General features: G+C 37.9%; 1 long non-coding RNA gene and 1 pseudogene across 1 annotated transcript in view; both read left to right on the forward strand.

The window, feature by feature from the left end:
• The window catches only part of LOC147340263 (uncharacterized), a 430,014-nt gene that overhangs the window by 79,617 nt on the left and 322,493 nt on the right, over nt 1-27,904 (forward strand). The gene's annotated exons all lie outside the window — the stretch shown is intronic.
• LOC147340264 (deubiquitinase OTUD6B pseudogene) lies at nt 6,254-7,322 on the forward strand (annotated as a pseudogene).

The raw sequence follows: 27,904 nt of genomic DNA on the forward strand, positions 1-27,904 counted from the left end.
TGACCCAAAGTATTCCTCTATGGCAGTGAGGGCGAATTCTTGGAGGGTTTTATTAGCCTTCTTAGGGTAGTCTCCTTTTAAATGGTTTTTATCTCCACATGTAAAGCATCCTTCATTTTTCTTTTTAAAGGCAATAGCCATTGTTTCAGCTAGCATTTGCATCTTTTGAGTTTCTGATCCTAGATTGTGACAAGCTTTAAATAATCAATAATAGGCCCAGTCTCATGAACTGAAGCGATAGTTCTTTGACATTCCTGATTTTTATTCTCATAAGCAAGTAATTTTTCTAGCTGTTTCTTGTTTTTTTTTTTTTTTTCTGATTACAGTATTGGAAATAATAGTTTCTAATCTAGCAACAACAACAAAAAAAATAGCATAACTTTCATTCAGTACAGTTCAGTCAATCAGTCATGTCCGACTCTTTGCGACCCCATGAACTGCAGCACGCCAGGCCTCCCTGTCCATCACCAAATCCCAGAGTTCACTCAAACTCATGTCCATCGAGTCAGTGATGGCATCCAGCCATCTCATCCTCTGTCGTTCCCCTCTCCTCCTGCCCCAATCCCTCCCAGCATCAGAGTCTTTTCCAACGAGTCAACACGTCGCATGAAGTGGCCAAAGTACTGGAGTTTCAGCTTTAGCATCATTCCTTCCAAAGTAATTCCAGGGCTGATCTCCTTCAGAATGGACTGGTTGGATCTCCTTGCAGTCCAAGGGACTCACAAGAGTCTTTTGCAACACCAGTTCAAAAACATCAATTCTTCAGCACTCATCTTTCTTCACAGTCCAACTCTCACATCCATACATGACTACTGGAAAAAACATAGCCTTGACTAGACGGACTTTTGTTGGCAAAGTAATGTCTCTGCTTTTGAATATGCTATCTAGGCCGGTCATAACTTTCCTTCCAAGGAGTAAGCATCTTTTAATTTCATGGCTGCAATCACCATCTGCAGTGATTTTAGAGCCCCCCAAAATAAAGTCTGACACTGTTTCTACTGTTTCCCCATCCATTTGCCGTGAAGTGATGGGACCAGATGCCATGATCTTAGTTTTCTGAATGCTGAGCTTTAAGCCAACATTTTCACTCTCCACTTTCACTTTCATCAAGAGGCTTTTTAGTTCCTCTTCACTTTCTGCCATAAGAGTGGGATCATCTGCATATCTGAGGTTATTGATATTTCTCCGAGCAATCTTGATTCCAGCTTGTGCTTTTTCCAACCCAGCATTTCTCATGATGTACACTGCATCTAAATTAAATAAGCAGGGTGACAATATGCAGCCTTGATGTACTCCTTTTCTTATTTGGAACCAGTCTGTTGTTCCATGTACAGTTCTAACTGTTGATTCCTGACCTGCATATAGGTTTCTCAAGAGGCAGGTCAGGTGGTCTGTTATTCCCATCTCTTTCAGAATTTTCCACAGTTTATTGTGATTCACACAGTCAAAGGTTTTGGCATAGTCAATAAAGCAGAAATAGATGTTTTTCTGGAACTCTCTTGCTTTTTCCATGATCCAGTGGATGTTGGCAATTTGATCTCTGGTTCCTCTGCCTTTTCTAAAACCAGCTTGAACATCTGGAAGTTCACGGTTCACATATTGCTGAAGCCTGACTTGGAGAATTTTGAGCATTACTTTACTATCATGTGAGATGAGTGCAATTGTGTGGTAGTTTGAGCATTCTTGGCATTGCCTTTATTTGGAATTGGAATGAAAACTGACCTTTTCCAGTCCTGTGGCCACTGCTGAGTTTTCCAAATTTGCTGGCATATTGAGTGCAGCACTTTCTCAGCATCATCTTTCAGTATTTGAATTAGCTCAACTGGAGTTCCATCACCTCCACTAGCTTTGTTCAAAGTGATGCTTTCTAAGGTCCACTTGACTTCCCATTCCAGGATGTCTGGCTCTAGGTGAGTGATCACACCACTGTGATTATGTTGGTCATGAAGATTTTTTTTGTACAGTTCTTCTGTGTATTCTTGCCACCTCCTCTTAATATCATATGCTTCTGTTAGGTCCATACGGTTTCTGTCCTTTATCAAGCCCATCTTTGCATGAAATGTTCCCTTTGTATCTCTAATTTTCTTGAAGAGATCTCTAGTCTTTCCCATTCTATTGTTTTCCTCTATTTCTTTGCATTGATAACTGAGGAAGGCTTTCTTATCTCTTCTTGCTATTCTTTGGAACTCTGCATTCACATGCTTATATTTTTCCTTTTCTCCTTTGCTTTTTGCTTCTCTCCTTTTCACTATTTGTAAGGCTATTTGTAAGCCCTCCCCAGACAGCCATTTTGCTTTTTTGCATTTCTTTTCCATGGGGATGGTCTTGATCCCTGTCTCCTGTACAATGTCACGAACCTCCACATAGTTCATCAGGCACTCTATCTATCAGATCTAGTCCCTTAAATCTATTTCTCACTTCCACTGTATAATCATAAGGGATTTGATTTAGGTCATACCTGAAGGGCCTAGTGGTTTTCCCTACTTTCTTCAATTTAAGTCTGAATTTTGCAACAAGAAGTTCATGATCTGAGCCACAGTCAGCTCCTGGTCTTGTTTTTGCTGACTGTATAGAGCTTCTCCATCTTTGGCTGCAAAGAATATAATCAATCTGATTTCAGAGTTGTCCATCTGGTGATGTCTATGTGTAGAGTCTTCTCTTGTGTTGTTGGAAGAGGGTGTTTGCTGTGACCAGTGTGTTCTCTTGGCAAAACTCTATTAGCCTTTGCCCTGCTTCATTCCCTATACCAAGGCCAAATTTGCCTGTTACTCCAGGTGTTTCTTGACTTCCTACTTTGGCATTGCAGTCCCCTATAATGAAAAGGACATGTTTTTTGAGTGTTAGTTCTAAAAGATCTTGTAGATCTTCATATAACCATTCGACTTCAGCTTCTTCAGCACTACTGATTGGGGCATAACTTGAATTACTGTGATATTGAATGGTTTGCCTTGGAAATGAACAGAGATAATTCTGTCGTTTTTGAGATTGCATCCAAGTACTGCATTTCAGGCTCTTTTGTTGACCATGATGGCTACTCCATTTCTTCTAAGGGATTCCTGCCTGCAGTAGTAGATATAATGGTCATCTGAGTTAAATTCACCCATTCCAATCCATTTTAGTTTGCTGATTCCTAGAATGTTGATGTTCACTCTTGCCGTTTCCTGTTTGACTACTTACAATTAGCCTTGATTCATGGACCTAACATTCCAGGTTCCTATGCAATATTGCTCTTTATAGCATTGGACCTTGCTTCTATCACCAATCACATCCACAACTGGGTATTGTTTTTGCTTTGCTCCATTCCTTCATTCTTTCTGGAGTTATTTCTCCACTCATCTCCAGTAGCATATTGGGCACCTACTGACCTGGGGAGTTCCTCTCCAACAAAGGAGAGACTTTTGGAGTTGTGCCTGTTGGCAGAGGAGGAGCATTCGGAGCAGCTGGGGCAGGGCTAATAAGAAAATTTTGAAATATTTTATGTTGTTTTAATTGGGCCTTTTGTAAAGTTTCATCATCTAATTTATTTTCATGCAATAAGTGTTCTGTCTGTTGTTGAATATTAGGAGTTTACCTTTAAATGATCAGAAATCAACTGAAATATGTTTTTTTTTTGTTTGTTTGTTTGGTGGCTCATTTAACATTTTCTTTGACCTGGTGCCAAATTTCTAAATCAAAACTGCCTTTATCAGGAAACCACGGATTATATTTAAACATTGTTTGAAAGCAAGGCTGTAGTCATTGGCACACAACCAAAAGTCCCTGAGATTTAAACAAATGGTGAAGTAACATAGAGAAATGATGGGGCTTTCCAGCCGTTTGACCCATGTCTTAGTACTTACCGACCTCAATAGGTCCTGAATCCCTTTGACTGAAATGCCATGTATACCAGAGTCCCTGTTTTGGGCACCACTTATTGGGGTCCTTTAATGGACCAGGACTTGGCGGTCCGGAGGCAATGATAAGAAAGAGAGAGAGAGAAGCTGATACTCTCTGGTTTATGCAGAAAACCACTAAAGCCCTCGACACAGGACTTGCATCTCTCACAAAGGCACCGGGCGCCCTCTCGAGGTGGGTGAAGGCATAGGGCGCCTTCTCAAGAGAGTTTTAGAAGCCCAGGCAGGAGAGTGAGCAAGATGGGTCTCTGCACTCCAAAGAATCAGCTGAGGAGACAGAGAGAGAGAGAGAGAGAGAGAGAGAGAGAGAGAGAGAGAGAGAAAGACAGGGGGACCCAAGCTCTGATGGAGCAAAGGTTCTTTATTAGCAGAAATGAAGGCTTATATATCTTTAGTAAGATGATTACTCAGCTATTACACAGGATGAAATTTTATCAATAGCCACAATATGGATAGTCTAATACATACAAGGTCACTGACACTGAAAAGAGTCACTGCATGTCTCATCCCATGACCTCAGTCCTGAAAACTACATGCAGCTTTACTCATTCCTGGAATAAGAACAAATAAGAAACAGAAAATCCTTGAAAAATAAAAAACAGCATGCAGGAATCCTCCTGTTAAATGTTCCCTGACAATTGAGTATAGTTTCCTTTGCTATGCAGGAGATAAGTGGGGGTTATCTGTTTCATATGTAATAGTGTTTGTGTTAATCCCAAACTCCAAATTTATCCTCCTCTCACTTCCCCTTTGGTAAACCACAAGTCTGTTTTCTATGTCTGTGGATCTGTTTCTATCTTGAATATAAGTTCATTGGTATCATTTTTTTTAGATTCCACATATAAGTGATAGCACATGATATTTGTCTCTATATTGCTCACTTCATTTAGCATAATAATCTTTAGGTTCATCCATGTTGCAGAATATGGGATTCACTTCAGTTCAGTTGCTCAGTTGTGTCCAACTCTGCAACCACATGAACTGCAGCACACCAGGCTTTTCTGTCTATCACCAACTCCTGGAGCTTGCTCAAACTCATGTCCATTGAGTCAGTGATGTCATCCAATCATCTCATCCTCTGTGATCCCCTTTTCCTCCTGCTTTTCAGTCTTTTACAGTGTCAGGGTCTTTTCCAATGAGTCAGTTCTTTGCATTAGGTGGCCAAAGTATCGGAGCTTCAGCTTCAGGATCAGTCTTTCCCATGAATATTCAGGACTGACTTCCTTTTGGATTGACAGATTTGATCTTCTAGCAGTCCAAAGGACTTGCAAGAGTTTTCTCCAACACCACAGTTCAAAAGCATCAGTTCTTTGGTACTCAGCTTTCTGTATGGTCCAGTTCTCACATCCACACATGACTACTGGAAAAACCATAGGTTGACTAGACAGACCTTTCATGATAGGGGACTGAAATGCAAAAATAGGTACTCAAAAGATACCCAGAGTAACAGGCAAATTAGGCCTTGGAGTACAAAACCAAGCAGGGCAAACATTAACAGAGATTTGCCAAGAGAACACACCAGTCATAGCAAACAATCTCTTCTAGAAACGTAAGAGCCGACTCTACACATGGACATCACCAGATGGTCAATACCTACATCAGATTGATTATATTCTTTGCAGCCAGAGATGGAGAAGCTCCATACAGTCAACAGAAACAAGTAAACAAGACCAGGAGCTGACTCTGGCTCAGATCATGAACGCCTTTATTGCAAAATTCAGGCTTAAATCAAAGAAAGTAGAGAAGACCACTAGGCCATTCAGGTATGACCCAAATTAAATCCCTTAAGATGATACAGTGGTAGTGACAAATAGATTTAAGAGATTAGATTTGATAGACAGAGTGCCTGAAGAACTATGGATGAAGGTTCATAATACTGTACAGGAAGTGAAAGTGAAATTCGCCCAGTAGTGTCTGACTCTTTGTGACCCCATGGACTACACAGTCAATGGAATTCTCCAGGCTAGAATACTGGAGTGCATAGCCTTTCCTTCTCCAGGGGTCTTCCCAACCCAGGGATCAAACCCAGGTTTCCTGCATTACAGGTGGATTCTTTACGAGCTGAGCCTCAAGGGAAGCCCAAGAATACTGGAGTGGGTAGCTTATTCCTCCTCCAGCAGATCTTCCCAACCCAGGAGTCAAACTGGGGTCTCCTTCATTACAGGCAGATTCTTTACCAACTGAGCTCTCAGGGAAGCTACTATTGCACAGGAGGCAATAGTAGGCAAAGCCATCACCAAAGGGAAAAAAATGCACAAAGGCAAAATGGTTGTCTGAGGATGTCTTACAAATAGCTGAGAAAAGAAGAGAAGTGAAAGGAAAAGAATAAAAGGAAAGATATACCCATCTAAGTGTAGAGTTCCAAAGAATAACAAGGGGAGATAAGAAAGCCTTCCTATGTGAACAGTGAAAGACACAGAGGAAAACAATAGAATGGGGAAGACTAGAGATCTCTTTAAGAAAATTAAAGATAGACCTGGTCATCATGGAGGCAGTCTTGACTGAGGAGCTTGATGAAGAGGAACAGCTAGTGAGAAGGCATTGCAAAAAGAAGGAGTTGCAAGCCAAAATACAGGGTATGAAGATTGCTTTTCCCAGGAATGACAAAAAGAGGAGGAAGCAGCTTACAGAAGATGTTTCTAAGTTATAAGCAGAAATGGAACAGAAACATAAAGGGGAGATGGATCAGTTGAAGTTGACTTCTAAAGAGAGTAAAGACAAAAAAGCTACACTGGAAAAGGAGTGGGAAGAAAGGATAGCCAAAGCTGATATTGAAAACTTAACCAGAGTTAGACATGTAGAAAGTGAAAAACTTGCTCAAACATTGGCAGCTAGACAGTTGGAAATTAAATAGATTCCATCTGATGGCACTGTATGTATAGAGCCATTGAAGATCAACTGAAAGAACAGAACTGCATTCTGCCTGTGGCTGCCTTAAGATGTCAAACTGGTAACTATATGCAAAGTCATGTGGAAGACTTTCTGCCATTTTTAACAAATCCTAATATGGGAGCTATGTATACTCCAGACGAGTTTGGAAAGTACTGTGATGATATTGTAAACGCAACTTCATGGGGGAGGGGGTCAACTTGAGCTAAGAGCCTTATCTCACATTTTATGAAAACCAATAGAGGTAATACAGGCAGATTCTCCTCCTATTTTTGTTGGTAAAGAATATCCAGAAGACCTATTAATACTTGTTTATATGAGACATGCATATGGCTTAGGAGAACGCTACAATTCTGTTACACAGTTGGTGAACACAGTTACTGAAAATTGCAGCTAGTCTATAAAATGTTGCTATTATGTCAGTGTGCTGATTTGAGTATTAATACTAAATATTGGATTAGTCTCAGTGTTTCTGAAAAAAACCCAACTACCTTAAATCAGTTTTATGGCAAAGTTACTAATAGGTTTTTTAAAACTGTGTCAGAGAGAAACTTTAACTAATGTCCCCTTCATGGTGTTTAAAAAAAAAAAAAAAAAACACTTGAAAGTTCTTTGTGGAGAATATCATTTATAGACCAAGATGGTACCATGATTATTGATATTTTTATGAAATATAAGATTCTGAACATTCTATTCTGTGTTGAAATTGTTAAAAAATTTTTTTCTCCTTATTACTGAAAGCTTTCAGTAACCATATCAATGTAATTTTTCATGAAGAAGTGAAATGACTCAGTTTCTTTGATATTGCAATAATGTGGTGATAGCAAATTTAATTAATGTTTATAAATAACTTTATTGCAGTAACATGGCTGTTGATGGGATTAATCCTGTGACTTTTTAAAAAATTATTTTTAATTGGAGGATAATTTCTTTACAATGTTATGTTGGTTTCTGCCATATAACAACATGAATCATCCATAGGTATGCATATATCTGGGCTTCCCTTGTGGCTCAGCTAGTAAAGAATCCATCTGCAATACAGGAGACCTGGGTTTGATCTCTGGGTTGGGAAGATCCCCTGGAGAAGGGAAAGGCTATGCGCTCCAGTATTCTGGCCTGGAGAATTCCATGCAGTGTATAGTCCATGGGGTTGCAAAGAGTCGACACGACTGAGTGACCTTCACTCACTTCACTCATGCATATATCCCTTCCCTCTGGAATCTCCTCCCATCCCACCCCTTTAGGTTGATGATGTGACATTTTTGTATAACCCCATCAAAGTGCAGCTAAGACTTTTGCTTTAATAAAAATAAGTCTTTTATTTGTATATAACTTTAAAAGATGCAGCAGATTATTGCTTTCCTAATTCATTGATTATTCCTTGCTATTTCTCAACTTCAGAATAGTTGTGACATCATTTCTTGATTATCTTAACTATAAATTTTTATTTTCTTTGTTGTACTTTCTCCATCACTACTCAGCTGCTTTGCTTTCCTTGCAGCCTTTTCCACTGAGAAATAGTTATTAGCTTCTCTTATTCTTTAACTTGTGTAAATTGAAGGAGTAGCAATGTAAAAAGGTCCAAGGCCAAATTTACTTCAAATTCTTCTTCTTCTCCAATTTGTCTTATAAGGTCTCTCTTTTTGCTTCATTCTCTAGGATTAGGGAAAACCTTTGTTACTTGTTATTTTATTAGCCATATTAATTTAATCTTTCCTCAAATATTTGAGAATATTTGTTTCAAATGTTTTGGAATTTTTATGCTATATATATATGAATAAAGCTGAAAACTACTGTTGAGTAAAGACTGTATAATAAAATCAGTTTTCAGTTGAATGATTTGCCAAATCAAACTTTAGGTTATTTATAAAAATATTTTAAGAAGATAGTACAAGCATATGTACAAATGTGTTTGATAATTTGTTATGTAAGGGGTTTTATGATAATGAGACCTTTTTGGTTTGATCTGTTTTTCTTAAATAAGAAGTAACTAGTAACGTTTTATATCAAGTTTATGTAAAGTTTGATTTTTTCTCCATGAGTGCAACTAATTCTTCTAAGTAAATACTGGGTTTTATGAGCTTTCACAGTGGCTCAGTGGTAAAGAATCCACCTGCAATGCAGGAGATGTGGAGACACATGTTTGATCCCTGGGTCAGGAAGATCCTCTGTAATAGGAAATGGCAACCCACTCCAGTAATCTTGCCTGGAAAATTCCATGGACAAAGGAGCCTGGTGGGCTGTATAGTCTGTGGTGTCACCGAGTTGGACATGAGTGAATAACTAAACAACAACTGGGCTTTATAACATAAAAACAGAATATCAGTATTATGTGCTCAGCAAGCAACAGTGTGGGGAACTATTGTGGTCTTCTTGAGCAGATAAGTATTGCATGAAGGTATTAACACTTCCAAAGGTTAAGAATCATTCTGGCTGCTAAACAAAATATGTTCTGAAGGCCAATTGTTTTGTAATGCTGATCTGGATTTTTTTCTGGGGTGGGGGGAGGTACTCTGTTACTTTAAAATTAAAAGAGAAGCATTAAGCAATAAAATAAAATACAGTGAAATCTAGTTATTGTAAATTCCAACTGTAATTAAAGTATTGTAAAACAACTTAATGGTAGCTTTTTTTTTTTTTTTTCCTAGCAAGGTGAGTATAATTTTCTTGATTAAAGTTATTTTTTTATTTTTAAATGGCCAATATGATTACAAACAGGATTTGTATGTTTCAGCCTCTGTTATTTCATAAAACTTGAGATAAAAATTATTTTAGCTGTAACCTAAAGTTAAAGTCTGAAAAATGGCAGATGTTCAGTTCAGTTCAGTTTAGTCACTCAGTCAGGTCCAACTCTGTGACCCCATGGAGTGCACCATGGCAGGCCTCCTTGCCCATCATCAACTTCTGTAGTTTACTCAAACTCATGTCCACTGAATCGGTAATGCCATCCAACCATCTCATCCTCTGTCGTCCCCTTCTCCCACCTTCAATCTTTCCCAGCATCAGGGTCTTTTCTTTTTTTTTTTTTTTCAGGGTCTTTTCAAATGAGTCAGTTCTTCACATCAGATGGCCAAAGTATTGGAGTTTCAGCTTCAGCATCAGTCCTTCCAATGAATATTCATGACTGATTTCCTTTAGGATGGACTGGTTGGACCTCCTTGCAGTCCAAGGAACTCCAGTATATACTAGTTTTAGTTTGATGCTGATTTCTTAGGGAAAGCTAATAAGCTTTCTTTTGTCCTGACTTAGAAAAGTAAATGTCAGAGTTGTGGAATATGTCTAATTTACTTAAGTGAATTTTATCTGCTTCAGTATGCTTATAACATATAAAACAAATAAGAATGTGTAACTACAGTGAACAGTAAAATTTTGTTCATAATATCTAATATTCTCTAAAAGAAAAATAAAAGAATTAAATTAAAAAAAAAAAGAAAATTAAAGATACCAAGGGAACATTGCATACAAAGATGGGCACAATAAAGTCTAGAAATAGTATGAACCTAACAGAAGCTGAAGCTCAACATTCAGAAAACTAAGATCATGGCATCTGGTCCCATCACTTCATGGGAGATAGATGCGGAAACAGTGGAAACAGTGTCAGACTTTATTTTGGGGGGCTCCAAAATCACTGCAGATGGTGACTGCAGCCATGAAATTAAAAGATGTGTATTCCTTGGAAGGAAAGTTATGACCAACCTAGATAGTATATTGAAAAGCAGAGACATTACTCTGCCAACAAAGGTCTGTTTAGTCAAGACTATGGTTTTTCCAGTGGTCATGTATGGATGTGAGAGTTGGACTGTAAAGAAAGCTGAGCGCCAAAGCATTGATGCTTTTGAACTGTGGTGTTGGAGAAGACTCTTACGAGTCCCTTGGACTGCAAGGAGATCCAACCAGTCCATACTAAAGGAGATCAGTCCTGGGTGTTCTTTGGAAGGACTGATGCTGAAGCTGAAACTCCAATACTTTGGCCACCTCATGCGAAGAGTTGACTCATTGGAAAAGACCCTGATGCTGGGAGGGATTGGGGGCAGGAGGAGAAAGGAACGACAGAGGATGAGATGGCTGGATGACATCACCGACTCGATGGACATGAGTCTGAGTGAACTCCGGGAGTTGGTGATGGACAGGGAGGCCTGGCGTGCTGTGATTCATTGGGTTGCAAGGAGTCAGACACGACTGAGAGACTGAACTGAACTGAACAGAAGCAGAAGATATTAAGAAGAGGTGGAAAGAATACACAGAAGAACTGTACAAAAAAGATCTTAATCACATGGATAATTTATGCTGGTGTAATCACTCACCTAGAGTTAGACATCCTGGATTGCGAAGTCAAGTGGGCCTTAGGAAGCATCACTATGAACAGAGCAGGTAGAGGTGATGGGATTCTAGCTGAGCTATTTCAAACCCTAAAAGATGATGCTGTGAAAGACCTGCACTCAATATGCCAGCAAAATTGTAATACTTGGCAGTGGCCACAGGACTGAAAAATGTCAGTTTTCATTCCAATCCCAAAGAAGGGCAATGACAAAGAATGTTCAAACTATGACACTGCTGCTGCTGCTAAGTCACTTCAGTCATGTCCGACTCTGTGCAACCCCAGAGACGGCAGCCCACCAGGCTCCCCCATCCATGGGATTCTCCAGGCAAGAACACTGGAGTGGGTTTCCATTTCCTTCTCCAATGCAGGAAAGTGAAAGTGAAGTCGCTCAGTCACGTCCAACTCTCAGCGACCCCATGGACTGCAGTCTACCAGGTTCCTCCACCCATGGATTGTCCAGGCAAGAGTACTGGAGTGGGTTGCCATTGCCTTCTCCGAACTATGTCACAGTTGCACACATTTCACATGTTAACAAGGTAATGCTCAAAATCTTTCAAGCTAGGCTTCAACATTATCTGAACCGAGAACTTCCAGATGTACAAGCTGGATTTAGAAAAGGCAGAAGAACCAGGAATTAAATTTCCAATATCTGTTGGTTCATAGAAAATCAAGGGAATTCTAGGAAAACATCTGCTTCTGCTTCATTTACTATACTGAAGGCTTTGACTGTGTAGATCACAACAAACTGTGGAAAATTCTTAAAGAGATGAGAATGGCAGATAATCTTACCTGCCTCCTGAGATGCCTGTATGCAGGTCAAGAAGCAACAGAACCAGACCTGGAAGAATGAACTGGTTGAAAATTGGGAAAGGAGTTATGTCAAGGCTCTATATTGTTACCCTGCTTATTTAACTTCTATGCAGAGTTCAGTTCAGTTCGGTTGCTCAGTCGTGTCTGACTCTGTGACCCCATGGACTACACCACGCCAGGCTTCCCTGTCCATCACCAACTCCCAGAGGTTACTCAAACTCATGTACATTGAGTTGGTGATGCCATCCAACCATGTCATCCTCTGCCGTCCCCTTCTCCTCCCACCTTCAATCTTTCCCAGCATCAAGGTCATTTCCAATGCGTCAGTTCTTCACATCAGATGGCCAAAGTATTGGAGTTTCCACTTCAGCATCAGTCCTTCCAATGAATATTCAGGACTGATTTCCTTTAGGATGGACTGGTTGGATCTCCTTGCTGTCCAACAAGAGTCTTCTCCGGTGCCACAGTTCAAAAGCATCAATTCTTAAGTGCTCAGCTTTCTTTATAGTCCAACTCTCACATCCATACATGACTACTGGAAAAACCATAGTTTTGACTAGACAGACTTTTGTTGAAAAAATAATGTCTCTGCTTTTTAATATGCTGTCTAGGTTGGTCATAACTTTTCTTCCAAGGAGCACGTGTCTTTTAATTTCATGGCTGCAGTCACTAGCTGCAGTGATTTTCGAGCCAAAGAAAATTAAGTCTGTCACTGTTTCCATTGTTTCCCCATCTATTTTCCATGAAGTGATGGGACCAGATGCCATGATATTAGTTTTCTATGCAGAGTACATCATGCCAAATGCCAGGTTTGATGAGACACAAGCATGAATCAAGTTTTCAAGGAAAAATATCCATAACCTCAGATATGTATATGATGCCAACTTTATGGCAGAAAGCGAAGAGGATCTAAAGAACCTCTTGATGAAGGTAAAAGAGGAGAGTCAAAAGGCTGGTTTAAAACTGAACATTCAGAAAACTAAGATCATGGAATCTGGTCCCATCACTTCATGGCTAATTTATGGTAAAACAATGGAAACAATTAGACTTTATTTTCTTGGGCTCCAAAATCATTGTGGATGGTGACTTAAGGCATGAAATTGAAAATTCTTGCTACTTGGAAGAAAAGAAATGACAAACCTAAGAAGCATGTTAAAAATCAGAGACATTACATTGCAACAACAGTCCATATAGTCAAAGCTATGGTTTTCCCAGTAGTCATGTATGGATGTGAGAACTGGACCATAAAGAAGGCTGAGTGCCAAAGAATTGATGCTTTTGAACCGTGGTGTTAGAGAAGACTCTTGAGAGCCCCTTGGACTGCAAGGAGATCCAACCAGTCCATCTTAAAGGAAATCAGTCCTAAATATTCATTGGAAGGACTGATGCTGTATCTGAAGCTCCAATACTTTGGCCTGCTGATGCAAAGAACTGACTCAATGGACAATACCCTGATGCTGGGAAAGATTGAAGGTGGGAGGAGAAGTGGACAACAGAGGATGAGATGGTTGGATTACATCACCAACTTAATGGAGATGAGCGTCACTAAACTCCAGGAGATACTGAAGGACAGGGAAGCCTGGTGTGCTGCAGTCCATGGGGTCCCAAAGATTCCAACACGACTGAATCAACTTAATGTCAAGTAGAGTGGTAGTGAGGGGAAATGTCCAAGTGAGTCCCCCTTTTTTCAGCTACAGTTGATATCCCTATTCATAAAGTCATCCAGTATATCTAGGAAGGTCTCTGGACCTGCTGTGGACATTGTGGGGTCAGCTCAGACTCAGATCTTGCTTTGCTGCAACTGGCATTCGCTCTCAGAGTCTATAGTTGCCTCTAAAGTCCACAGTCTCAGGCTATTATATGTTACATTGTTCAACACAGTGATTCACAATTTTTAGAGATTATATTCCTTAATTGTTACTACAAAATACTGGCTATATTCCTTGTTTTGTACAACACATTCTTTTAGCTTATTTTTTTGGTACATAATAGTTTATAACTCTTAGTCCCTTACCCCTATCTTACCCTTCTCTCTTCCCCCTGGTAAACCCAGTTTGTTCTCTCTGTGTGTGACTCTGCTTCTTTTTGTTATATTCACTAATTTTTCAGACTTCACAAATATGTGATAACATACAGTACCCTTTAAGTCCGTCAATGATTTTTCAAATGGCAAAATTTTCTTTCTTTCTTTTCTTTTTTTTTCACAGTTAAGTAGTATTCCAGAATGTATTGATGAACATTTAGGTTGCTTCTGTATCTTGGCCATTGTAAATAATGCTGCTATGAACATTGCGGGGCATGTGTCTTTTCAAATTAGTGCTTTTTGTTTTTACAATGCATACCCAATTGAATTTCTGGGTCATATGGTGATTCGATTTTTAGTTTTTTTGAGAAAACACCATGGTGATTTCCACAGTGGCTGCATCAACTCAAACATCCACCTATGGTGTTTGAGGTTCCTTTTTCTTCACATCCTCACCAAAATTTGTTGTTTCTGTTCTTTTTTATGGTAGCCTTTCTGAGAAATGTGAGATGATAGCTTATTGTGTTTATTTATTTTAATTGGAAGCTAATTACTTTCCAATACTGTGGTGGTTTTTGCTATACATCGACATGAATAAGTCACACATTTTAGTGATGATTAGCGATGTCACGACCCAGATAACCACGATGGTGTCATAACTGACCTAGAGCCAGACATCCTGGAATGTGAAGTCAAGTGGGCCTTAGAAAGCATCACTACGAACAAAGCTAGTGGAGGTGATAGAATTCCAGTTGAGCTATTCCAAATCCTGAAAGATGATGCTGTGAAAGTGCTACACTCAATATGCCAGCAAATTTGGAAAACTCAGCAGTGGTCACAGGACTGGAAAAGGTCTGTTTTCATTCCAATCCCAAAGAAAGGCAATGCCAAAGAATGCTCAAACTACCGCACAGTTGCACTCATCTCACACGCTAGTAAAGTAATGCTCAAAATTCTCCAAGCCAGGCTTCAGCAATATGTGAACTGTGAACTTTCTGATGTTCAAGCTAGTATTAGAAAAGGCAGAGGAACCAGAGAACAAATTGCCAACATCCGCTGGATCATCGAAAAAGCAAGAGAGTTCCAGAAAAACATCTATTTCTGCTTTATTGACTATGTCAAAGCCTTTGACTGTGAGGATCACAATAAACTGTGGAAAATTCTGAAAGAGATGGGAATACCAGACCACCTGATCTGCCTCTTGAGAAATCTATATGCAGGTCAGGAAGCAACAGTTAGAACTGGACATGGAAAAACAGACTGGTTCCAAATAGGAAAAGGAGTACGTCAAGGCTGTATATTGTCACCCTGTTTATTTAACTTATATGCAGAGTACATCATGAGAAATGCTGGACTGGAAGAAGCACAAGCTGGAATCAAGATTGCCGGGAGAAATATCAATAATCTCAGATATGTAGATGACACTACCCTTATGGCAGAAGGTAAAGAGGAACTAAAAAGCCTCTTGATGAAAGTGAAAGTGGAGAGTGAAAAAGTTGGCTTAAAGCTCAACATTCAGAAAAAGAAGATCATGGCATCTGGTCCCATTACTTCATGGGAAATCGATGGGGAAACAGTGGAAACAGTGGCAGACTTTATTTTTTTGGGCTCCAAAATCACTGCAGATGGTGACTGCAGCCATGAAATTAAAAGACGCTTACTCCTTGGAAGGAAAGTTATGACCAAGCTAGATGGCGTACTGAAAAGCAGAGACATTACTTTGCCAACAAAGGTCCGTCTATTCAAGGCTATGGTTTTTCCTGTGGTCATGTATGGATATGAGAGTTGGACTGTGAAGAAGGCTGAGCGGCGAAGAATTGATGCTTTTGAACTGTGGTGTTGGAGAAGACTCTTGCGAGTCCCTTGGATTGCAAGGAGATCCAACCAATCCATTCTGAAGGAGATCAGCCCTGGGATTTCTTTGGAAGGAATGATGCTAAAGCTGAAACTCCAGTACTTTGGTCACCTCATGCAAAGAGTTGACTCATTGGAAAAGACTCTGATTCTGGGAGGGATTGGGGGCAAGAGGAGAAGGGGACGACAGAGGATGAGATGGCTGGATGGCATCACTGACTCGATGGACATGAGTCTGAGTGAACTCCGGGAGTTGGTGACAGACAGGGAGGTCTGGCGTGCTGCAATTCATGGGGTCACAAAGAGTCGGACACGACTGAGCGACTGATCTGATCTGATCTGAGCACCATTTTATGTGCCTGTAGGCTATCTGCATGTCCTATTGTAAAAATATCTACTTAGGTCTTCTGCCCATTTTTAAATCAGGTTGTTTTTTGATGTTGAGTTTTACGAGCTGTTTGGGTACTTTTAATATTAAGCCCCAATCAGTCATGCTGTTTGCAAATATTTTCTCCAATTCAGTAAGTTGTCTTATTGTTTTGTTCGTAGTTTCCTTTGCTGTGCAAAAGCTTTTAATTTTGATTAAGACCCATTGATTTATTTTTGCTTTTATTTCCTTTGCCTTAGGAGACAGATTTAAAAAATTGGTATAACTTTATTTCTATTATTCTAAAGGATATAATCAGTGCTATAAAATTTCACCCCAGCCTTGTGTTAGTTGTGTGTCTTAATTTTAATATGTATTTATTTTCATTCAGTTCAATGTATTTTTCATTTCCCTTGAGATTTATTTTGGCCCATGAATATTGAGTAAGTTTATCACTTAATGTTCAACTGTTTATATAGTCTTTTGTTATCTCTCTGTTATTGCTTTCTAGTTTGATTTCATTGTGATTGGTAAACACAGTTGATATTATTTCGGTTCTCTTAAACAATTTGAATATGCCTTTGATCTGAGATATGGTCTACCTTGACATGTTTTGTAGGCACCTCAAAAGAATGTGCAGTCTTCTGTTTTTGAGTGTACTGTTCTAAATACATGTGAATTAATTTCTATTGGTTGATAGATTTTTTTTTTTTTTTTGCATTCTTCTATATCCTTGTTTTCTGTCTCATTGGTTGCAAGAGGATTGTTGAACTTTTGAACCATAACTGTGCATTTGTCTGTTTCTCATTTCAGATCTCTTAGTATTTCCTTCACATATTTCAGTTCAGTTCAGTTCATTCACTCAGTCATGTCCAACTCTGCGACCTCATGGATAGCAGCACACCAGGCATCCCTGTCCATCACCAACTAATAATTTAAAACTTTTTAAAATTTATTTGTCTGTGTTGGGTCTTAGTTGGGGCATGCAGGATCTTCTGTTTCAACTCATAGTCTCTCTAGCTGTGACTCAAGGGTTCCAGAACACCTAGGTTTCAGTAGCTGTGGTGTGCAGGCTTAGTTGCTCCACCACATGTGGAATCTTAGTTCTCTGGTCAGAGATTGAACCTCTGTCCTCTGCATAGTAAGGCACATTCTTAACCATTGGACCATCAGGGAAGTCTCCACATATTTAGAAGCTCTATTTTTTGGTCCATTGATATTTTTTATATAAAAGGTTGCTGTGTCTTGCTATAACTACATTATTTTCCTTTTTGCCTCTGATATTTTCTTTGCTCTGATGTCTACTTCATCTGATATCAAACACAGACACTCCTGCTTTCCTTTCAGTACTGTTTCCATGTGGTATCATTTTTTCCATACTTTTACTTTTAACTCACTATATTTGAAGTGATTTTCTTGACGACCCTAGATATTCAGGCAATATTATTTTAAATTTATTTTTTATTGAAGTAGCATTGATTTAGAGTATTACATGAGTTTCAGGTATACAACATTATATTCTACTTAGGTTGTTTCCACATCTTTGTTATTGTAAACAATAGTACAATGAACATAGGTTGCATGTATCTTTTAGAAATTGTGTTCTCATATTCTTTAGATAAAACACATAAGTGGGATAGCTATAAATAGTAATTCTATTCTTAGTTTATTGAGAAATCTCTATAATGTTTTCCATAATGGTTGCACCAATTTATATTCCCACCAGTAGTTCACCAGAGTTCCCTTTTCCTGCAACCTTGCCATCACTAGTTATTTGTTGGGTTTTGGTCGATAGGTTGATAGACATTTTGAGAAGTGTAAGGTGATATCTCATGATTTGCATTTTTTGGTGTTGAGCATCTTATCATGTGCCTATTGACCACCTGTATATCTTCTTTGTACACCTGTTTATTCAGCTGCCCTGCCCATTTTTAATTGGTTTGTCTGGTTTTTCTTTTGTTTTCTTTTGGTGTTTATTTATATGGAATATGTGTGTGTGTGTGTGTGTGTGTGTGTGTGTGTGTGTGTGTTCTAGAAGGTCTTCTAGAACTAATACCCCCAAAAGATATCCTTTTCATTACAGGGGACTGGAATGCAAAAGTAGGAAGTGAAGAGATACCTGGAGTAACAGGCAAATTTGGCCTTGCAGTACAGAATGAAGTAGAGCAAAGGCTAATACAGTTTTGCCAAGAGAATGCACTGGTCATTGCAAGCACCGTCTTCCAACAACACAAGAGAAGACTGTACATAAGGACATCACCAGATGGTCAATGCTGAAATCAGATTGATTATATTATTTGCAGCCAAAGATGGAGAAGCTCTATACAGTCAGAAACAAGAATGGGAGTTGACTGTGGCTCAGATCATGAACTCCTTATTGCCAAATTCAGACTGAAATTGAAGAAAGTAGGGAAAACCACTAGACCATTCAGGTATGACCTAAATAAAATCCCTTACAATTATACAGTGGAAGTGACAAATAGATTCAAGGGATTAGATCTGATAAAGTGCCTGAAGAACTATGGATGGAGGTTCATGACATTGTACAGGAGGCAGTGATCAAGACCATCCCCAAGAAAAATAAATGCAAAAAGGCAAAATGGTTTTCTGAGGAGGCCTTACACATAGCTGTGAAAATAAGAGAACTGAAAGGCAAAGGAGAAAAGGAAAGATATACCCTTTTGAAGGCAGAGTTCCAAAGAATAGCAAGGAGAGATAAGAAACTCTTCCTCAGTGATCAATGCAAGGAAATAGAGGAAAACAATAGAATGGGAAAGACTAGAGATCTCTTCAAGAAAATTAGGGATACCAAGGGAACATTTCATGCAAAGATGGGCACAATAAAGGACAGAAATGTTTTGGACCTAATAGAAACAGAAGATATTAAGAAGAGGTGACAAGAATACACAGAAGAACTGTACAAAAAAGATCTTCACGACCCAGATAATCACGATGGTATGATCACTCATCTAGCTGGAATGCGAAGTCAAGTGGGCCTTAGGAAACATCACTACGACAACGCTAGTGGATGTGATGGAATTCCAGTTGAGCTATTTCAAATCCTGAAAGATGATCGTGTGGAAGTGCTGCACTCAGTATGCCAGCAAATTTGGGAAACTCAGCAATGGCCACAGGACTGGAAAAGATCAGTTGTCATTCCAATCCCAAAGAAAGGCAATGCCAAAAAATGCTCAAACTACCACACAATCACACTCATCTCACATGTTTGCAAAGTAATGTTCAAAATTCTCCAAGGCAGGCTTCAACAGTACATAAACCATGAACTTTCAGATGTTCAAGCTGGATTTTAAAAAGGCAGAGAAACCAGATATCAAATTTCCAACATCTGATGGATCATTGAAAAAGTGAGAGAAGTCCAGAAAAACATCTATTTCTGCTTTATTGACTATGCCAAAAACTTTGACATGTGGATCACAACAAACTGTGGAAAATTCTGAAAGAGATGGGAATACCAGACCACCTGACCTGCCTCCTAACAAATATATATGAAGGTCAAGAAATAACAATTAGAACTAGACATGGAACAACAGCCTGGTTCCAAATCAGGAAAGGAGTATATCAAAGCTGTATATTGTCACTCTGCTTATTTAAATTATATGCAGATTACATCATGTGAAATGCTGGACTGGATGAAGCACAAGGTGAAATCAAGATTGCTACAACAAATATCAATAACCTTAGACATGCAGATTACCCCACACTTATGGCCAAAAGTGAAAAAGAACTAAAGAGCCCCTTGATGAAAGTGAAAGAGGAGCATGAAAAAGTTGGCTTAAAACTCAACATTCAGAAAACAAGATCATGGCATCTGGCCACATCACTTTATGGCAAATAGATGGGGAAACAATGAAAACAGTGACAGACTTTTTTTGGTTCCAAAATCACTGCAGATGGTGACTTCAGTCATGAAATTTAAAAACAAACAAACAAACAAACAAACACTTGCTCCTTGGAAGAAAAGTTATGACCAATCTAGGCAGCATATTAAAAAGCAGAGACATTACTTTGCCAACAAAGGTCCATCTAGTCAATTCTATGGTTCTTCCATTAGTCGTGTATGGATGTGAGAGTTGGACTATCAAGAAAGCTGAGCACCGAAGAACCGATGCTTTTTAACTGTGGTGTTGGAGAAGACTCTTGAGAGTCCCCTGGACAGCATGAATATCCAACCATTCCATCCTAAAGGAAATCAGTCCTGAATATTCATTGGAGGGACTGATGCTGAAGCTGAAACTCCAATACTTTGGCCACCTCATGTGAAGAATTGACTCATTGGGAAAGACCTTAATGCTGGGAAAGATTAAAGGTGAGATGAGAAGGGGACAGAGGATGAGATGTTTGGATGGCATCATCCACTCAATGGACATGAGTTTGAGTAAACTCCGGGAGTTGATGATGGGCAGGGAGGTCTGGCATGCTGCAGTCCATGGGGTTGGAAAGAGTCAGACATGACTGAGCAACTGAACTGAACTTGTATATTTGAATACTTACCCCTTTTTGGATAAATCGTTTGCAAATATTCTCTCCTTTTTAGTAGGAAGTCTTTTCCTTTTGTTGTTATTTTCTGTCACTTGGCAAAATCTTTTTAGTTTGATGTCATGCTATTTATTTTCTTTTTCCTTTGCCTGAGGAGACATATTCAGAAAGATACTGCTATGACCAATATAAAAGATTATATGGCATGTTTTCTTCTAGGATTTTTGTCATTTCAGGTCTTATTGTAAGTCTAATTAATTTGAATTAATTTTATGTATGATGTGAGATAGTAGTCTAATTTCATTTTTTTGCATGTGACCATCCGGTTTTCCTAGCACCATTTATTGAAGAAATTATGCTTTTTTTTTCACTGTATGTTCTTTGCTCTTTTGTCATAATTTAATTGTCCATTACATGTGTAGGTTTATTTCTGGGCTCTGTTCTATTCCATATCTACCAATACCAAACTGATTTGACTACTATAGCTTTGTAATGTCACTTGAAATCAGTGAGGGTGATAATTCCAGATGTGTTCTTTTTTTTCTCCAGATTTCTTTGGCTGCTTGAGGTCTTTTGGAGTTCATAAAAAAATTAGAATTTTTGGTCCTTTTTTGTGAAAAATAACCTTTAATTTTTGACAGTAATTTCATTGAATCTATAGATTATATTGCATAATATGGACATTTAAACAATGTTAATTCTCATCTTTTTATGTTGTTGTGTCTCCTTCAGTTCCATTCATCAATGCCTTATAGTTTTCAGTGTATGTCTTTCACCTCCTAGGTTAAATTTATTCCTACATATTTTATTCTTTTCATTGCAACTATAAATAGTATTGTTTATTTCATTTTCTACTAGAGATAATCGAATATTTTCTGTCTTTCATTTTGTGAAAATTGTGCATTATGTTGATTGATTTGCTCCCTTAAACCATTCTTGCAACCCTGGAATAAATTTAACTTGATTATGGTATATAATACTTATGATATATTGCATTTAACTTGATAATATATTTTTAAAGAATTTTGCGTCTATGTTAATCTGGGATATTGGCTTGTAATTTTCTTTTCTTTTCTTTCTTTCTTTCTTTTTTTTTTTTTTTGTCTGCTATCTTTGATTTTTATATTAATGTAATTTGGGCCTCATAAAGTGAGTTAAGAAGCATTCTTTCCTCTCTAACTTTTTGGAAGTTTCAGGATGAAAGGTATTAAATCTTTGAATGTTTAGAAGAATTCATCTCTGATGGTGTCTGGTTCTGGGCTTTTGTTTTGGGAGAGGTTTTGATTACTATTTTAATATCTTAACTAGTATTTGGTTTATTCAGAGTTTTGGTTTCTTCCTGATTAAGTTTGCATAATTCCAAGAACTTGTCCATTTCTAGGTTGTCCAATTTGTTAGCATACAGCTGTTCATAACATCCTCTTATAATCAGTTTATTTTGTGCTCAGTTCATTCGGTCAGTTGTGTCCAGTTCTTTGCGACCCCATGGACTGTAGCAGGCCAGGCTCTTGTGTTCATGGAATTCTCCAGCAAGAATACTAGAGTGGGTGGACATTGCCTTCTCCAGGTCATCTTCCCAACCCAGGGATTGAACCATGGTCTCCTGCATTGCTGGAAGATTCTTTACCATCTGAGCCATGAGGGAAGCCCATATCTGGGTTAGGCCATGTTAATAACCAAATTCTCTGGGTCATCTGTCTTACTAGTCTATTAAAATTCAGGAAATGTTTTTGCCTTGTTACTTCCCCCTATATCTAGAGTTGCACTATTACAATTAATTTTATATAGAGCTACTTATGTGAGGAATTGTATTAAGATATTTAGTCATCATTTATTTTGTTAGAAGATTGGTTACACATTGGGTAATGCAAGAGACAACAATCTTATAAAATAGAGCATAAGTAATACAGTTATTAACAATAAAATCATAAATGAGGGTTTGTGCCATCACTTTCTAGAACCAAACGAACTCCCTCAAAGATCACCACGACTAGGAAGTTGATCATTTAAGGCAGAAATCTTATTTTTCATGTGGGTCATAGTTAGCATAAGAAAGGGATTCTGGAAAACAAATGTAAAAAACTAATATTTTAAACAAAAGTAACAAAATTATAAATCATATTTATCAGCCCTTTCAGTCCCATGTTAATTAATTCCTGTTTATCTGGATGAAGCCATTAGGTTTTCCTTTAGAGCTTTGTAATTTCTTACCCAATTCAGTGATATGATCTAAAAATCATCAGAAACATATTTGTCAGAAAATCCTTTTAATGGATCTTCATGAAGATCTTCATTTTGTAAAGTGTTCAGAATTAAATGACCGTAAATGGCAAAAAAACCTAAAATGACATGGGTAAAAATCTGATTAGAGTGAAATTGACAAAGAAACTTGCCAGTTGCTGTGAGATACACCATTTTAAGATGATAGAGTTATGACTGATATAATACCAGACTGATTTTTAGAAATTCCATATAATTTTTGGAATATGTTTTAATGACATTTACCCAAGAAATATAACCAAAGAAGATTTAGTAATACTACTTGTCAATATTTAATTTAAGATGCCAAATAAACAGAATCATTATAGTATCTCACTTTGGAATGTTTCAGGGCCCTTTGAAGCATTCCAAAGTTAGCTAGAGGTCAAAAGAACTTCATTTAGAAATTAACTTGGGAAATGTTGTCAAGATATCAAAAGGTTTTAAAACACTTGGTCAAATAGGATCATATATCACTGTTAGGTATTATTTACTCACTCAGCCAAAATGACAATAAAATATTTTAAAGACAAATAAAGAAAGTTACAACATTATTTAAAACACAAAGAAAGCATTCAATGTTATCAAAAGCAGATCAATATTCCAAGAAAACTTTGTTCTCTTAAGAAAAAAGAGTTAATTAAATTCTAGTTTTGTACCAGCTTACTTTTAATCTTAAGATTTATTTATTCAATTAAATTTTATCTTGAACTTAGCCAGTCATGACCACGAAGAAACTCTGTTTTCAGGGTTCTTTTCCCACAAACTTTCTATAACTTTCTTCTTGCTTTCAGATTTTTTTCTTTGCTTTTTTTTCTTTCTCTCTCTCCGGAACAAAATTACTTTCTTTTCACTAAACAAAATGCAATTCTATTCTTTATACTTTTCTCCTTTTATACAAAGATGTTTTCCTTATTAATATAGTAGATTTGTTATCTATGTCAAGAGAAATCTTAACTTTAAAAACTTTAATTTCTAGTGAAAAGTGAGAAGTAATTATTAGATATTATATTAATGTTCTATAGATTGTCAAACATATAAATATTATTTATATTTATAAAATCATGTTTTTTATAGAAAAATTTTCAATGTGACTCCCCAAATTTTTATTCTTAGTTTTAAGTATTTTTAGTTTATCCATAAAAGGAATGCTTTGTTCAGTAATTAATGTTTCAGTATCATATTTAATTTGGGAATGATCTAGCTATTTAATAAATTTCCATCATTTAACTTTGCAAAACTCTAAAGTTTCAAGTTATCAAAAATCTGGAGAAACTATTTTTAAGTAGACATAGCATAAAGCATAGTTATTGAATGTTAGGTCCATGAATCAAAACAAATTGGAAGTGGTCTAATAGGAGATGACAACAGTGAACATCAACATTCTAGGAATCAGCGGACTAAGATGGACTGGAATGGGTGAGTCTAACTCAGATGACCATTATATCTATTCTACTGTGGGCAGGAATCCCTTAGAAGAAATGGAGTAGCCATCATACTTAACAAAAGAGTCCAAAATACAGTACTTGAATGTAATCTCAAAAATGACAGAATGATCTCTGCTTGTTTCCAAGGCAAACCAAACAATATCACTGTAATCCAAGTCTATGCCCAGACCAGTAATGCTGAAATAGCTGAAGTTGAACAGTTCTGTGAAGACGTACAAGACCTTCTAGAACTAACACCCCAAAAAAGATGTCCTTTTCATTATAGAGGACTGGAATGCAAAAGTAGAGAGTCAAGAAACACCTGGAGTAACAGGCAAGTTTGGCCTTGGAGTACAGAATGAAGCAGGGCAAAGGCTAATAGATTTTGCCAAGAGAACGCACTGGTCATAGCAAACACCCTCTTCCAACAACACAAGAGAAGACTCTACATATGGACATCACCAGATGGTCAACACCAAAATCAGATCGATTATATTCCTTGCAGCCAAAGATGGAGAAGCTCTATACAGTCAGGAAAAACAAGACCAGGAGCTGACTGTGGCTCACATCATGAACTCCTTATTGCCAAATTCAGACTGAAATTGAAGAAAGTGGGGAAAACCACTAGACCATTCAGGAATGACCTAAATCAAATCCCTTATGATTATACAGTGGAAGTGGGAAATAGATTTAAGGGACTAGATCTGATAGATAGAGTAATGAACTATGAATCAAGGTTCGTGACATTGTACAGGAGACAGGGATCAAGAACATCCCCATAGAAAAGAAATGCAAAAAAGCAAAATGGCTGTCTGAGAAGGCCTTACAAATAGCTGTGAAAAGAAGGGAAGCAAAAAGCAAAGGAGAAAAGGAAAGACATAAGCATCTGAATGCAGAGTTCCAAATAATCGCAAGGAGAGAGAAGAAAGCCTTCCTCAGTGATCAATGCAAAGAAATAGAGGAACACAACAGAATGGGAAAGACTAGACATCTCTTCAAGAAAATTAGAGATACCAAGGGAATATTTCATGCAAAGATGGGCTTAATAATGGATAGAAATGGTAGGGACCTAACAGAGGCAGAAGATATTAAGAAGAGGTGTCAAGAATACACAGAAATAGACATCCAGACATCCTGGAACGAGAAGTCAAGTGGGCCTTAGAAAGCATCACTATGAACAAAGCTAGTAGAGGTGATGGAATTCTAGTTGAGCTATTTCAAATCCTAAAAGATGAGGTTGTGAAAGTGCTGCACTCAATATGCCAGCAAATTTTGAAAACTCAGCAGGTTCCATAGGACTGGAAAAGGTCTGTTTTCATTCCAATCCCAAAGAAAGGCAATGCCAATGAATGCTCAAACTGCCACACAATTGCACTCATCTCACATGCTAGTAAAGTAATGCTCAAAATTCTCCAAGCCAGACCTCAGCTGTATGTGAGCCATGAATTTCTATATGTTCAGGCTGGTTTTAGAAAGTGCAGAGGAACCAGAGATCAAATTGAAAACATCTGCTGGATAATCGATAAAGCAAGAGAGTTCCAGAAAAACATCTATTTCTGCTTTATTGACTAGGCCAAAGCCTTTGACTGTGTGGATCACAATAAACTGTGGAAAATTCTGAAAGAGATGGGAATACCAGAACACCTCACCTGCATCTTGAGAAACATGTATGCAGGTCAGGAAGCAACAGTTAGAACTGGACATGGAACAACAGACTGGTTCCAAATAGGAAAATGATTACATCAAGGCTGTATATTGTCACCCTGCTTATTTAACATAAATGCAGAGTACATCATGAGAAAAGCTGGGCTGGATGAAGCACAAGCTGGAATCAAGATTGCCGGGAGAAATATCAATAACTTCAGATATGCAGATAAAACCACCCTTATGGCAGAAAATGAAGAAAAATTAAAGAGCCTCTTGATGAAAGTGAAAGAGGAGAGTCAAAAGTTGGTTTAGAGGTCAACATTCAGAAAAGTAAGATAATGGCATCCAGTCCCATCACTTCATAGCAAATAGATGGGGAAACAGTGAAAACAGTGGCTGACTTTATTTTTCTGGGCTCCAAAATCACTGCAGATGGTGATTGCAGCCATGAAATTAAAAGACACTTACTCCTTTGAAGGAAAGTTATGACCAACCTAGACAGCATATTAAAAAGCAGAGACATTACTTTGCCAACAAAGTTCCATCTAGTCAAGGCTATGGTTTTTCCAATGGTCATGTATGGATGTGATAGTTGGACTATAAAGAAAGCTGAGCACAGAAGAATTGATGCTTTTGAACTGTGGTGTTGGAGAAGACTCTTGAGAGTCCCTTGGACTGCAAGGAGATCTAGGCAGTCTACCTTAGAGGAGATCAATCCTGGGTGTTCATTGGACGGAGTGATGTTGAAGCTTAAACTCCAATATTGTGGCCACCTGATGCAAAGAGATGACTCATTGGAAAAGACCGTGATTCTGGGAAAGATTGAGGTTAGGAGGATAAGGGGACGACAGAGGATGAGATGGTTGGATGGCATCACTGACTCGATGGACATGGGCTTGGGTGGACTCCAGGTGTTGGTGATGGACAGGGAGGCCTGGCGTGTTGCGGTTCATGGGGTCTCAAAGAGTTGGACATGACTGAGTGACTGAACTGAACTGAAAAGCTTTTATTTCATTTAAATCTACTTAATTTGTTTCCAACAACCATTTTTATATTACCTGTGAAAATTTTATCAGACATTAGGCAAAGTCAGCCATCATTCCAAGGTATTTTTCTTCCTAACAAATTTTCTTAGAGATAACATGACATTATTTGACATCTAGTAAACATAAGTGCAATAAAAGTAACACATCTGTATTCATTAAACCAACAAAACAATATCAAACATTAATATTGACTATTTCCCAGTTGATGTGAATCTGCAGTTCATTTGGATAGTTTTCTATTATATTTATAATTTTTAATGTGTAATCACTTACTTTAAGGTCAGTTAAATAGAGCTCTTTTAAAATTTTAATTTTGTTAATACTATCTGAAAGTAGAAACATTATATGTATAGTGTGTGTGTGTGTGTGTGTGTGTGTGTGTGTGTGTGTGTGTCTGTGTGTGTGTGTTTGTGCTGAGTCGGCTCTTCTATCCATAGAATTTTCCAGGCAAGGATACTGGAATGGGTTGCCATTTCCTACTCCAGGGAATCTTCCCTATCCAGGGATTGAACCTACATCTCCTGCATACTGTGCCACCTGGGAAGCTTGATGTATAATTTATACATAGGCATATTAATAGATATAACTAGAGATCTCACAGCTTTACTTTAGAATTTAATCATGCATTAGGTGTTACAATGTAAGCTTTCTTGTTTATAAATAATAATTGTAATAAGACCAATTTATTTGCTCAGATGACTAAAGCTTTTTACTATTAGTCAGAAAGATTTGATATTTGTGTTTGTCCTTAAATCCTTATGAAGGCTATGTATTAGATTTTGGATGAAGGAGCTTTTGCAGAAGTTTTAAAAAAGCTTCTTTTTCCCCCTTTTTTCTTTTTGGTTTCAGGTTCTACTTGATTGAGCTAATT

The sequence above is a fragment of the Bos grunniens genome, chromosome X (genome assembly GCF_055505025.1).
Source record: "Bos grunniens cultivar Pamir isolate PY7600 chromosome X, Bosgru_T2T1.0, whole genome shotgun sequence".
Taxonomy (NCBI): domain Eukaryota; kingdom Metazoa; phylum Chordata; class Mammalia; order Artiodactyla; family Bovidae; genus Bos; species Bos grunniens.